At 45.3% G+C, this 13,357-nt stretch overlaps 1 protein-coding gene across 1 annotated transcript in view; it reads right to left on the reverse strand.

Moving 5' to 3' along the window:
* The window catches only part of LOC129859469 (uncharacterized), a 39,680-nt gene extending 27,143 nt beyond the window's left edge, over positions 1–12,537 (reverse strand). The window contains exon 1 of the mRNA XM_055929301.1: positions 12,459–12,537. The gene's annotated coding sequence lies outside the window, so the exon portion shown is untranslated. The remainder of the gene's footprint in view (positions 1–12,458) is intronic.
* Between the last annotated feature and the right edge of the window lie 820 nt (positions 12,538–13,357).

Here is a 13,357-nt window from a genome sequence, read left to right on the forward strand (position 1 = left end):
GAACACCATTCTCACATAGGTGTTCCTTATGTCCAGGTGGGAAAGGGCAGTGTGGAGTGGGATTGATATTGCATCATCTGTGGATCTGTTGGGGCGGTATGCGAACTGGAGTGGGTCTAGGGTATCTGGGAGGATGCAGTTGATGTGAGCCATGACCAGCCTTTCAAACCACTTCATGGCTACCGACGTGAGTGCTACGGGGCGGTAATCATTTAGGCAGGTTACCTTTGCTTCCTTGGGCACAGGAACTATGGTGGTCTGCTTGAAACATGTAGGTATTACAGACTCAGTCAGTGAAGACACTTGCCAGGTGGTCCGCACATGCTTTGATTACGCGTCCTGGTAATCCATCTTGCCCTGCGGCTTTGTGAATGTTGACCTGTTTAAAGTAGAGGTCGACCGATTATGACTTTTCAATGCCGATACCGATTATTGGAGGACCAAAAAAAGCCGTTACCGATTAAATCGGTCGATTTTGATATATATTTGTAATAATGACAATTACAACAATACTAAATGAACACTCTTATTTTAACCTAATAGAATACATAGATAAAATCAATTTAGTCTCAAATAAATAATGAAACCTGTTCAATTTGGTTTAAATAATGCAAAAACACAGTCTTGGAGAAGAAAGTAAAAGTGCAATATGTGCCAAGTAAAAAAGCTAGCTCTTTGCGAAATGTGTGAAGACCATTTCTTCCTAACAAAGAGTAATTAATTTTCCAGAATTTTACATAATTATGACATAACATTGAAGGATGTCCAATGTAACAGCAATATTTAGACTTATGGGTGCCACCCGTTTGATAAAATACGGAACGGTTCGGTATTTCACTAAAAGAATAAACGTTTTGTTTTCGAAATTATAGTTTCCGGATTTGACCATATTAATGACCTAAGGCTCATATTTCTGTGTGTTTATTATAATTAAGTCTATGATTTGATATTTGATAGAGCAGTGTAACGGTCCTGACCAGTTTTATGTTGTTTTTGTATGTGTAATTGGTCAGGGCGTTAGTTTTGGGTGGGCAGTCTATGTTATCTGTTTCTATGTTGGTTTTGGGTTGCCTGGTATGGCTCTTGATTAGAGGCAGGTGGTTTGCGTTTTCCTCTGATTAAGAGTCATATTTAGGTAGGGCGTTCTCACTGTTTGTTTGTGGGTGATTGTCTCCTGTGTCGTTGCATGTATTTACCATACGGGACTGTTTGGCTGTTCGTTTCGTTTCGTTTCGATGTCGTCTGTTTCCTGTACGTGAGTTTATGTTTAGTTATGTAAGTTTATGTTCAGGTTTCGTCAACGTCGTTTTCTTGTTTTGTAGTTTTGAAAGTGTTTTGTTTCGTTTCGTGTTGCCATCGTATTTATAATAAAGATGGCTTATTTCCCAAATGCTGCGTTTTGGTCTGAAGATCCTTCTCTCCTCACCTCGTCCGAGGATGAGGAGAGAGACAGCCTTTACAGAATCACCCACCACGCTAAGACCAAGCGGCAAGGGAAAAATAAACGGAGTAAGGGACAGGAGAAGAAGGAGCAATGGACATGGGACGATTTATTGGATGGAAAAGGTGTCTACACATGGGAGGAGATCCTGGCTGGTAGAGATCGCCTCCCATGGGAACAGCTGGAGGCACTGAGGAGAGCAGAGGCTACCGGAGAGAGGAACCGGAGCTATGAGGGAACGCGTCTGGCACGGAAGCCAAAAAAGCCCGTAAGTAATTCCCAAAAATTTCTTGGGGGGGGGCTAGGAGGTAGTGGGCCAAGGGCAGGTAGGAGACCTGCGCCCACTTCCCAGGCTTACCGTGGAGAGCGGGAGTACGGGCAGGCGCCGTGTTACGCAGTAGAGCGCACGGTGTCTCCTGTACGAGTGCATAGCCCAGTGCAGGTTATTCCACCTCCCCGCACTGGTAGGGCTAGATTGGGTATTGAGCCAGGTGTCATGAGGCCGGCTCAACGCGTCTGGTCTCCAGTGCGTCTCCTCGGGCCGGCATACATGGCACCGGTCTTACGCATGGTTTCCCCGGTTCGCCTACATAGCCCGGTGCGGGTTATTCCACCTCCCCGCACTGGTCGGGCAACCGGGAGCATTCAACCAGGTAAGGTCGGGCAGGCTCAATTCTCAAGAGAGCCAGTACGCCTCCACGGTCCGGTATTTCCGGCGCCACCTCCCCGCCCCAGCCTAGTACCTACAGTGTCTACACTACGCACTAGGCTACCAGTGCGTATCCTGAGCCCTGTTCCTCCTCCACGCACTCTCCCTGTAGTGCGTGTATCTAGCCCGGTGCCTCCAGTTCCGGCCCCACGCACTAAGCTACCAGTGCGTCTTCAGAGCCCTGTACACACTGTATCTTCTCCCCCTACTAATCCTGATGTGCTTGTCCTCAGCCCGGTGTCACCAGTGCCGGTGCCTCGCATCAGTTACAGAGTGGGCTTTGAGAGTACAGTGTGCCCTGTCCCTGCTCCCCGCACTAGTAGGAAGGTGCTTATCATTAGCACGGTGCCTCCAGTTCCGGCACCACGCACCAGGTCTACAGTGCGCCGTATCCGGCCAGAGCCATCCGTCTCACCAGCGCCATCTGAGCCATCCGTCTCCCCAGCTCCATCTGAGCCATCCGTCTCCCCAGCGCCATCTGAGCCATCCGTCTCCCCAGCGCCATCTGAGCCATCCGTCTCCCCAGCGCCATCTGAGCCATCCGTCTCCCCAGCGCCATCTGAGCCATCCGTCTGCAATGAGCCTGCAAAGCCGCCCGTCTGCCATGAGCCTGCAAAGCCGCCCGTCTGCCATGAGCCTACAGAGCCGTCCGCCAGACAGGAGCCGCTAGAGCCGCCAGCCAGACAGGAGCCGCTAGAGTCGTCCGTCAGACAGGATCTGCCAGAGCCGCCAACCAGACAGGATCTGCCAGAGCCGCCAACCAGACAGGATCTGCCAGAGCCGCCAACCAGACAGGATCTGCCAGAGCCGCCAACCAGACAGGATCTGCCAGAGCCGCCAACCAGACAGGATCTGCCAGAGCCGTCAGAGAGCCATGAGCAGCCAGAGCCGTCAGAGAGCCATGAGCAGCCAGAGCCGTCAGAGAGCCATGAGCAGCCAGAGCCGTCAGAGAGCCATGAGCAGCCAGAGCCGTCAGAGAGCCATGAGCAGCCAGAGCTGTCAGAGAGCCATGAGCAGCCAGAGCCGTCAGAGAGCCATGAGCAGCCAGAGCCGTCAGAGAGCCATGAGCAGCCAGAGCCGTCAGAGAGCCATGAGCAGCCAGAGCCGTCAGAGAGCCATGAGCAGCCAGAGCCGTCAGAGAGCCATGAGCAGCCAGAGCCGTCAGAGAGCCATGAGCGTCGAGAGCCGTCAGCCTGCCATGAGCGTCGAGAGCCGTCAGCCTGCCATGAGCGTCGAGAGCCGTAAGCCTGCCATGAGCGTCGAGAGCCGTCAGCCTGACATGAGCGTCGAGAGCCGTCAGCCTGCCATGAGCGTCGAGAGCCGTCAGCCTGCCATGAGCGTCGAGAGCTGTCAGCCTGCATAGACCTGCCAGAGTCCCTCAGCCAGGATCTGCCAGAGTTTATCAGCCGGGACCTGCCCCTTGTCCCGGTGTTGCCCCTTGTCCCGGTGCTGCCCCTTGTCCCGGTGCTGCCCCTTGTCCCGGTGCTGCCCCTTGTCCCGGTGCTGCCCCTTATCCTGGTGCTGCCCCTTATCCTGGTGCTGCCCCTTGTCCCGGTGCTGTCCCTTGTCCCGGTACTGCCCATTGTCCCGGTGCTGTCCCTTGTCCCGGTGCTGCCCCTTGTTCCGGTGCTGCCCCTTGTCCCGGTGCTGCCCTTTGTCCCGGTGCTGCCCCTTCTCCTGGTGCTGGATGTTTATTTAGGGGATGTGAGTTTTAGGGTGGGCATTGGGAGGGGAAGACAAAAACGGGGAGTGACTATGGTGGTGTGGGGACAGCGTCCAGAGCCGGAGCCACCACCGTGGTCACCTGCCCACCCAGACCCTCCCCTGGACTTTGTGCTGGTGCGCCCGGAGTTCGCACCTTGAGGGGGGGGTTATGTAACGGTCCTGACCAGTTTTATGTTGTTTTTGTATGTGTAATTGGTCAGGGCGTTAGTTTTGGGTGGGCAGTCTATGTTATCTGTTTCTATGTTGGTTTTGGGTTGCCTGGTATGGCTCTTGATTAGAGGCAGGTGGTTTGCGTTTTCCTCTGATTAAGAGTCATATTTAGGTAGGGCGTTCTCACTGTTTGTTTGTGGGTGATTGTCTCCTGTGTCGTTGCATGTATTTACCATACGGGACTGTTTGGCTGTTCGTTTCGTTTCGTTTCGATGTCGTCTGTTTCCTGTACGTGAGTTTATGTTTAGTTATGTAAGTTTATGTTCAGGTTTCGTCAACGTCGTTTTCTTGTTTTGTAGTTTTGAAAGTGTTTTGTTTCGTTTCGTGTTGCCATCGTATTTATAATAAAGATGGCTTATTTCCCAAATGCTGCGTTTTGGTCTGAAGATCCTTCTCTCCTCACCTCGTCCGAGGATGAGGAGAGAGACAGCCTTTACAAGCAGTCTGACTGAGCGGTGGTAGGCAGCAGCTTGCTCGTAAGCATTCATTCAACAGCTCTTTTCTGCGTTTGCCAGCAGCTCTTCGCAATGCTTGAAGTACAGCTCTGTTTATGACTTCAAGCCTATCTACTCCTGAGATTAGGCTGGCAATATTTTATTTTATTTTATTTTGATCTCTTTTAGTCCCCATTTGGACTAATCTTCCAAGAGTCCTTAAATATTAAAATACAATTTATACTACAAACACATTTTCACATATAACACACTATTACAAACATACATAATATACTAACATAATGACCCAATAAATACTCAATCTAAAAAATATTGATTCTTCATCTACTATAGTCCCACAACATTTCTATGTTTTAAAATAATGTTTACATTTATATATTGAAAGGTTTCTAGTTTGCTCAGTTAATTCATTCTATTTCTTTATTGCTCTAAATCGAAATGTTCTTTTGCCTATTTCTGTCACTGTCACGCGGGACTAGGTGGGTGAAAGAATCAGACGCAGAGAGAGAGCCGCTTGGGAAAAGTATTCCTTTTTACTATTTCACAAAAAATAATAAGCCCGAACATCCAGGGCGCAGAGAAACACTTGAAAAACCCAAAACACACACACGTAACCAAAAGACAATCCCGCACAAAACAAGGGCGGGTCAAACTCCTAAATATAGGGAAGCTCATTTACGAAAACAAAAACCACAGGTGCAACTAATAAGACAAAACAAACAGACAAACGAAAAAGGGATCGGTGGCGGCTAGTAGGACGGTGACGACGACCGCCGAGCACCGCCCGAACAGGCAGGGGAGCCAACTTCGGCGGAAGTCGTTGACTTTTATTAATGTATTAATTTAAAATAAGTGTTCATTCAGTATTGTTGTAATTGTCATTATTACAAATATATATAAAAATCGGTATCGGCGTTGAAAAATCATAAATGGTTGACCTCTAGTCTACTCCCCACTTCAGTTTTAAAACGAAACATGCAAAAGCATTGGTAGAATCTCGTTGTTCCAAAAGACATTGCCAATGCAAGCATATAATAACATTTACAGTGTAAAATACTTCTGGGAACGTATTGAAAAGCCTCTGTCTGAAACATTAGCAGGTTAAAGCCCCTGATATACAGTTCTCTGCAGTTCCCAAAATAATTGCATCAAATATGACTAACTCTCCAGCACTATATCCAAGGAGATGCTGTTTTGTTTTTTGACACATAGAAATAGTATTATGGAACGTTGACTTGAATGGAGATGTTCCATTCTAGTAATTATATTTCTGTTTTTGACCCTGTCCACTGCTCAGCTTGTCTTTACATGGTCATTAGTTCTCATCAATGTTCTGGGGCAACCTTGAGATGACAGAGGCATGGTTTATCAGACAGAACCACTGTGATCAAAGGATTAACACACTACAGTACACGAACCCGCAGCTAATCAGGTATGGACAGACTTGGCAGGCAGCTGAACACTGAAAGAAGAAAGGATCAAAACAACTTCTCAGACAAAATGTCCAGAACTCAACATGAATGACTGATATCACGACCTGACTGATGTCATACTCTTTGATAAGGCACAATCTGTGTCAGCTGCTATCTTATGAACTACTCAATAACATCCTACAGAACGAGTGCAGGTCAACAGACCAAAAAGTGGTGGTGGGGGGGGGGGGGGGGGTCTCTCTGGCTAACTGACTTACTGCTGTATGGCTCTTTGAGATAAGTGATGGAAACTGAATTGGTACGGTATGAGTCACTTAGCCAGGCTACATCCATGCAACGCCTTTGGAACGCTGTGGTTGTGCTGACCAGACGTTTCCTTTCCTCTCCGCTAGTACTGCCGGAATGAATGAGCCACTTCCCTCTTTACCCCCGTCTCCCGGGGGCATCCAACGGGGGCATTACTTTCTCACACCAACCCTGCCAATGAAGGGTATGTGTCAAAGCGCACACTCACACTCACACTCTCTCGCTCAAGCACACGCACACACACACTGAAACTCAAACCCCAGAAGACAAACTTGTTTAGGTGCATCTCAAGGAGTTTCTCCCTCTCTATTTACATGGTGAGTGTCTGTTCTGTTCTCTTTCAAAAACTTCAGTGACGTTACCAAAAGACAACAACGTGTCAATCTAAGAATGCCAGAGAAATAAGATTGTAATAACATTATTACAAACGTAACTGAAGAAGTCAGAGCTAACATTAACCTCTCACACTGCCTGTTGTTTGAGTATCTGTTCTCTGTCTAGACAATGCATTTTAGTCTACTGCTTCATTTTAGGCGGCAGATAGCCTAGTGGTTAGAGCGTTGGGCCAGTAACCAAAAAGTTGCTGGATCGAGTCCCTGAGCTGACAAGGTAAAAATCTGTCATTCTGCCCCTGAAAAAGGAAGTTAACCCACTGTTCCCCGGTAGGTTGTCATAGTAAATAAGAATTTGTTCTTAACTGACTTGCCTAGTTAAATAAAAATCTAACTGTTGTGAATCAATTATCACTTATAATGTCGCCGGACGGGATGGCTGCAGTTTTATGGGCTCCTAACCAAGTGTGCTATTTTGTTCGTTTTTTCGCATTGTTTGTAACTTATTTTGTACATAAAGTTGCTGCTACCGTCTCTTATGACCGAAAATAGCTTCTGGACATCAGAACAGCGATTACTCACCTTAATGAGTCTGACAAAAAAGGATATACTTGCTTTCCGGAGACAAGGCCGAAATCCCCGTCATTTGCGTGAGAAAAAGGCGGAGACACAGAGGGAGAAGGTCAAAGGTGCCTTGTGAGGATTCGGAGGCGAGTGAGTAAATCGCCACTAACATTGGTTCTATTGGTCAACGTGCAATCACTGGAAAACAAACGCGATGCTCTACGGTCGAGACTATCCTACCAACGGGACATAAAAAGCTGTAATATCTTATGTTTCACAGAGCCGTGGCTGAACGACGACACGGATAATATAGAGCTGGTACAGTTTTCCTTTCTTCGGCAGGACAGAGCAGCTATGTCTGGTAAGACGAGGGGCAGGGTTATGTCTACTTGTATAACTGCTGGTCCGCGATGTATAATATTGAAGAAGTCTTGAGGCATGCTCGCCTGAGGTAGAGTACCTCATGATAAGCTGTAGACCACACTATCTATCAAGACAGTTCTCATCTATATTATGCGTAGCCGTCTATTTACCACCACAAACCGTTGCTGGCACTAAGACCGCACACAACGAGCTGTGTAAGGCCATAAGCAAACAAGAAAATGCTCATCCAGAAGCAGTGCTCCTAGTGGCCGTGGACTTTAAGGCAGACAAACTTAAATATTTCACCTAAGATTTACCACCATGTCACATGTGCAACCATGGGAAGAAAAAAAAACTCTAGACCACCTTTACTCCACACACAGAGACACATACACAGCTCTCCCTTGCCCTCCATTTGGTAAATCTGACCATAATTATATCCTCCTTAATTCCTGCTTACAAGCAAAAACTAAACTAAAGCAGGAAGTAACAGTGACTGGCTCAAAATGGAAGTGGTTAGATGACGTGGATGCTACGCAGCAGGACTGCGCTCCCGAGTGGAGCAGCGGTCTAAGGCACTGCATCTCAGTGCTAGAGGCGTAACTACAGACACCCTGGTTTGATTACAGACGGTATCACAACCGGCTGTGTTTGGGAGTCCCATAGGGTGGTGCACAATTGGCCCAGCATCGTCCGGGTTTGGCCGGTGTAGGTCGTCATTGTAACTACGAATTTGTTATTAACTGACTTGCCCAGTTATAAAAAAGGTTAAAAAAATTAAATACATTTTGCTAGCACAGACCGGAATATGTTCTGTGATTCAGCCAATGGCATTGATGAGTATACCACCTCAGTCACCGGCTTCATCAATAAGTGCATCTACGACGTCGTCCCCGTACAGTTAAAGTCAGAAGTTTACATACACTTAGGTTGGAGTCATTAAAACTCGTTTTTCAACCACTCCACAAATTTCTTGTTAACAAACTATACTTTTGGCAAGTCAGTTAGGGCATCTACTTTGTGCATGACAAGTCATTTTTCCAACAATTGTTTACAGACAGATTATTTCACTTATAATTGACTGTATCACAATTCCAGTGGGTCAGAAGTTTACATACACTAAGTTGACTGTGCCTTTAAACAGCTTGGAAAATTACAGAAAAGGATGTCATGGCTTTAGAAGCTTCTGATAGGCTAATTTACATAATTTGAGTCAATTGGAGGTGTGCCTGTGGATGTATTTCAAGGCCTACCTTCAAACTCAGTGCCTCTTTGCTTGACATCATGGGAAAATCAAAAGAAATCAGCCAAGATCTCAGAAAAATAATTGTAGACCTCAACAAGTCTGGTTCATCCTTGGGAGCAATTTCCAAACACCTGAAGGTACCATGTTAATTTATACAAACAATAGTACGCAAGTATGAACACCATGGGACCACGCAGCCGTCATTCCGCTCAGGAAGGAGACACATTCTGTCTCCTAGAGATGAACGTACTTTGGTGCGAAAAGTGCAAATCAATCCCAGTACAACAGCAAAGGACTTTGTGAAGATGCTGGAGGAAACAGGTACAAAAGTGTCTATATCCACGGTAAAATGAGTCATATATCGACATATCCTGAAAAGCTGCTCAGCAAGGAAGAAGCCACTGCTTCAAAACCGCCATAAAAAAGCCAGACTACGGTTTGCAACTGTACATGGGGACAAAGATTGTACATTTTGGAGAAATGTCCTCTGGTCTGATGAAACAAAAATATAAATGTTTGGCCATAATGACCATCGTTATGTTTGGAGGAAATAGGGGTAGGCTTGCAAGCCGAAGAACACCATCCCAACCGTGAAGCACGGGGGCGGGGCATCATGTTGTGGGGGTGCTTTGCTGCAGGAGGGACTGGTGCACTTCACAAAATAGATGGCATTATGAGGCAGGAAAATTATGTGGATATATTCAGGCAACATCTCAAGACAGGAAGGTCAGGAAGTTAAATCTTGGTCGCAAATGGGTCTTCCAACTGGACAATGACCCCAAGCATACTTCCAAAGTTGTGGAAAAGTGGCTTAAGGACAACAAAGTCAAGGTATTGGAGTGGCCATCACAAAGCCCTGACCTCAATCCTATAAAAAATTTGTGGGCAGAACTTGTCTAGCTAGCTACATTTTTCTTACAGTTAAAAAAGTCACCACCGCCAGCATATTTCAATGACGAGGAATGGGTCACAAAACTTGATTACCTGTGCGACATATTCAACCTGCTCAACGAACTCAATCTGTCACTTCAGGGGAGAATGACAACGGTCTGTAAGTTTGCAGATAAAGTGGCTGCATTCAAAGCCAAACGGGAACTGTGGGGACGGCGAATGGACAGGGGCATATAATTTGACATGTTCCAAACATTAGCAGGGATTTTGGGGGCGACTGAGACATCTTTCTCCCAGGTGGTGCACAATCACCTAGCTTCACTGTCAACGGAGCTTGAGCGTTACTTCCCAACCGCTAAAGACTCACGAAGTGCGAAGGAATGGATCTGCGACCCATTTGTGAATGTCCCAGGTGAATCGTCCATGTCCATGCAGGAAGGAGATCAACTCCTTGTGGTTGCAAATGACGGTGGCCTTAAAAGTATGTTTGAGATAACTTAATCTCTACCGACCTTCTGGTTTTCAATCAAGGCTGAATATCCTGAGAGAGCCACAAAAGCACTTAAAACGTTGCTTCCATTTCCAACATCCTATGTCTGCGAAGCTGGGATTTCCGCAATGACGGCAACAAACGAAATTAGAGAGTAGACTGGACACAAGGAACATGTCACTGTCTAACAATCAACCATCTTGTTGCTGGGAAACAAACAATGACATGGTGAGTTGCAATGTTTTTATTATATGGTCATTAGATAAAAATATGCACGTTATGTTTTTATAATATATATATTTTATAATATCACGTTAGGCCTACAAAATATTGTCTATATGAGACCTGTCCGTGGTGCAAAAAAGGTTGGGGACCGCTGCTCTAGAGGACACTAAGGGAAAGGTCAAGAGAAAGATATTGGCTGGCTTTCAACACCCCCTATACTCCATTCGAATGCTTTTCGTTTCATATGGCCTGGTACATCTGTATGCATAATTTTCCATTTATACACAATCACAATAGGGCTTTGGTTTTCTCATTGGTGATTTTACAAGCCGATCTTAAAACGTAATGTGTGGACTGGTCACCACTCAGTTATAGAGGTTATTATTACTAATATTATAAAATCACTAGACTCATTACATAGGCATAGTTACATTTGGCCTTCATTATCAGTGTTTTCCAGGAAGCAGACCTTACTTTTCTCCATGTAATCCAAGATAAGTGACGCCTGGCAAAACTCTCTTCCTCTTTCCTTTCCTTCAACCCCACTCCTCTCTCCCTAAAGGTTATATTGAGTTCTCCTCCTAGGTGACAAAAAACAGACCCAGTATGTGGGAATAAGAGGCAGTCAAGTTTTCATACAGCATCACAGAATGAGCCATGGGCTAGACAATCTGAAATGTCAGAATGAAGTTTAACAAGTCATTACCCTGTTCATTCTTTGTGCAATACTCATCATGGCCCTCAAGTTGCATATAGGTATCACCATCTTGCTATGTTTTTGTTTACTCACAAGAGGACAAGAAATACAAACGGACCTGATGGTCCTCATGCTGCAGTGGTAGACTGAACTAACAAGCAGTGTGGCCGACTAATATGAACGTATTAAAAATGGAGTAGCCTATACTATCCTTGTTAGTTGACCATGAGCATCCATCCCATCAGTTCTTGACCTTGTCCCCTCGCGCCTGTTATCATCGCCATAGCTCATTTCCCTGGGATTTTACACTTCAGCACGCGCAGGTTCTCCCCCTGTCTGTCAACACAGTCAGTGTCAGTCACATACAGTCAGTGTCAGTCACATGCACATCGCCTACAGCTCAAATCTGTAAGTAAATGTCTCTATTGTTGTTAAATTGTCACTATTAATCCACCAGCATAAATAACTCTATTGTAGAACGAAACGCTTTAAAGGTTAAACGTTTTTAAAGTTCGACGAAATGGGACAAATGTGTAGTGATGATAATAGTGATGATTGGTTGTTGTTGTAAATGTGGACGCACATGTGAATGAGAAGACGTTGCAGGTGCTACAAACATCAAAGCTAGCCGCCTGCATTTGACATACCAACCGTATCCCATTGCTGGGTCATTGCCATTCTCACTGCCATTTGTTGTTAGTTACAAATATTTCAAATATAACTGCCCTGTGAAGATAGCAAGATTGAAGGCGTTCGTGCTCACTGGATTAAACGCTGTAATGTTAAACTTTAGGAAAAACATATACCATTTGCTAGATAACTCTCTTGTACAGAGAGCCACAATGTTTGTTATTCTAATCTTCAGCAAGCTATTGATAGCTGGCTATATTGTAAACCCGTGAAATGTTGCTAAATGTTCAGTATAGCTTGCTAGGTATGTCTGAAGCGCCGTTGCAGGTAATGCTTCAGCGAGGCTAGCTAGCACTCAATATGGAAGTTGAAAAATAAATCTGTAAATGGTCATTCCGTTCGTGGTCCCCGTTGCTCAGTCATCCCTTCCCCAATTGTATCCTATCTTTACATCCCGTTTTATTATCGGCATACAGTGAGCTAACTACAGATCAAATGCTGGCAAATGCAGCAGATATTAAGATCACCAGCCAGACAGACTGAGGTTGCAAATTGAGGCATCCTTAGCAGAATGCCAAAAGCATTCTTCAACCCTTCTCTGCCTCTGCCGAATATGTATCCAGCGGACACAGCTAAATATTACTCGATACCATATCAAATTCGTCGTTTTCTTGTATTACATTTCACACATAGGCTACGGCTATCATCACCCTGAAAATACGCATGTATAGACTTTTTTACCTTGGAGATGCGTAGGGTCGCGTTGCCGTCTCGTACTAGTTCCCTGCACTCAGCATCTACGGCTGAGAGACCTCTGTGCTGTGGGGAGTATTTGCAGCGTGCCTATTCGGGGGCGGCACCTTGAGGGGCGCGGTAGTAGACAGTTCCCCAGCGCCCTATTAGCAGCAAGGGATATATTTTCACCAGTAGTGCTGCTGGATGATTTTGTGTTTTAGGGTTGCGACAGATTTTTTTCACTTTTCAATTAGCCTAGCTAACTAATTGAGATCATAATAGTAGCCTTAGCTAACAGTTAGGTAAGTAGTTACTAACTTTTATTTTGCCCTTATCTAACGAACTCCATGCCATTGGGAAACTAATTGGTAAAACACAAGGTAATAAAACCTTGCAATTAAAGGTGTACTATGCAGAAAGCACCCTGCCATTTCCTGGTTGCTAAAGTTTGAACAGTTTTCCTAATTTCAGTTTGTGACAAAACAAGCAAATATAGTGTCAAATGTAAACCGCTTAGAAATATATTTTGCATAACCACAATTATTGTATTTTCAGCTGTTTGAAGCTGATGTAAAAAAAACTAAGTAAAAGACTCAAAAACTAAATTTAAGAACAGGAAGAATAGAAATAATATAGATATTCCACTTCTTAGACTGCTTTCAATGAGAATGACAGATCTATAACTCACGTGAATTTAACACACAAACACACACACAGAGAAATACAGTAGGAGTACACCAGCAATCGCGCATCCATACACACACACCTGAGTGTTTTCATTGCTGAATGTTCACAGATGGAGAGTTGTTCTCTTTTTTCCACCACATAGAAGAACAGAGAAACCAAAAGACCCCCATAATATTGACACAGATGTTGCAAATAACTGAATCCCCAAAAACTGAGGG

The sequence above is a fragment of the Salvelinus fontinalis genome, chromosome 7 (genome assembly GCF_029448725.1).
Source record: "Salvelinus fontinalis isolate EN_2023a chromosome 7, ASM2944872v1, whole genome shotgun sequence".
Lineage (NCBI taxonomy): Eukaryota > Metazoa > Chordata > Actinopteri > Salmoniformes > Salmonidae > Salvelinus > Salvelinus fontinalis.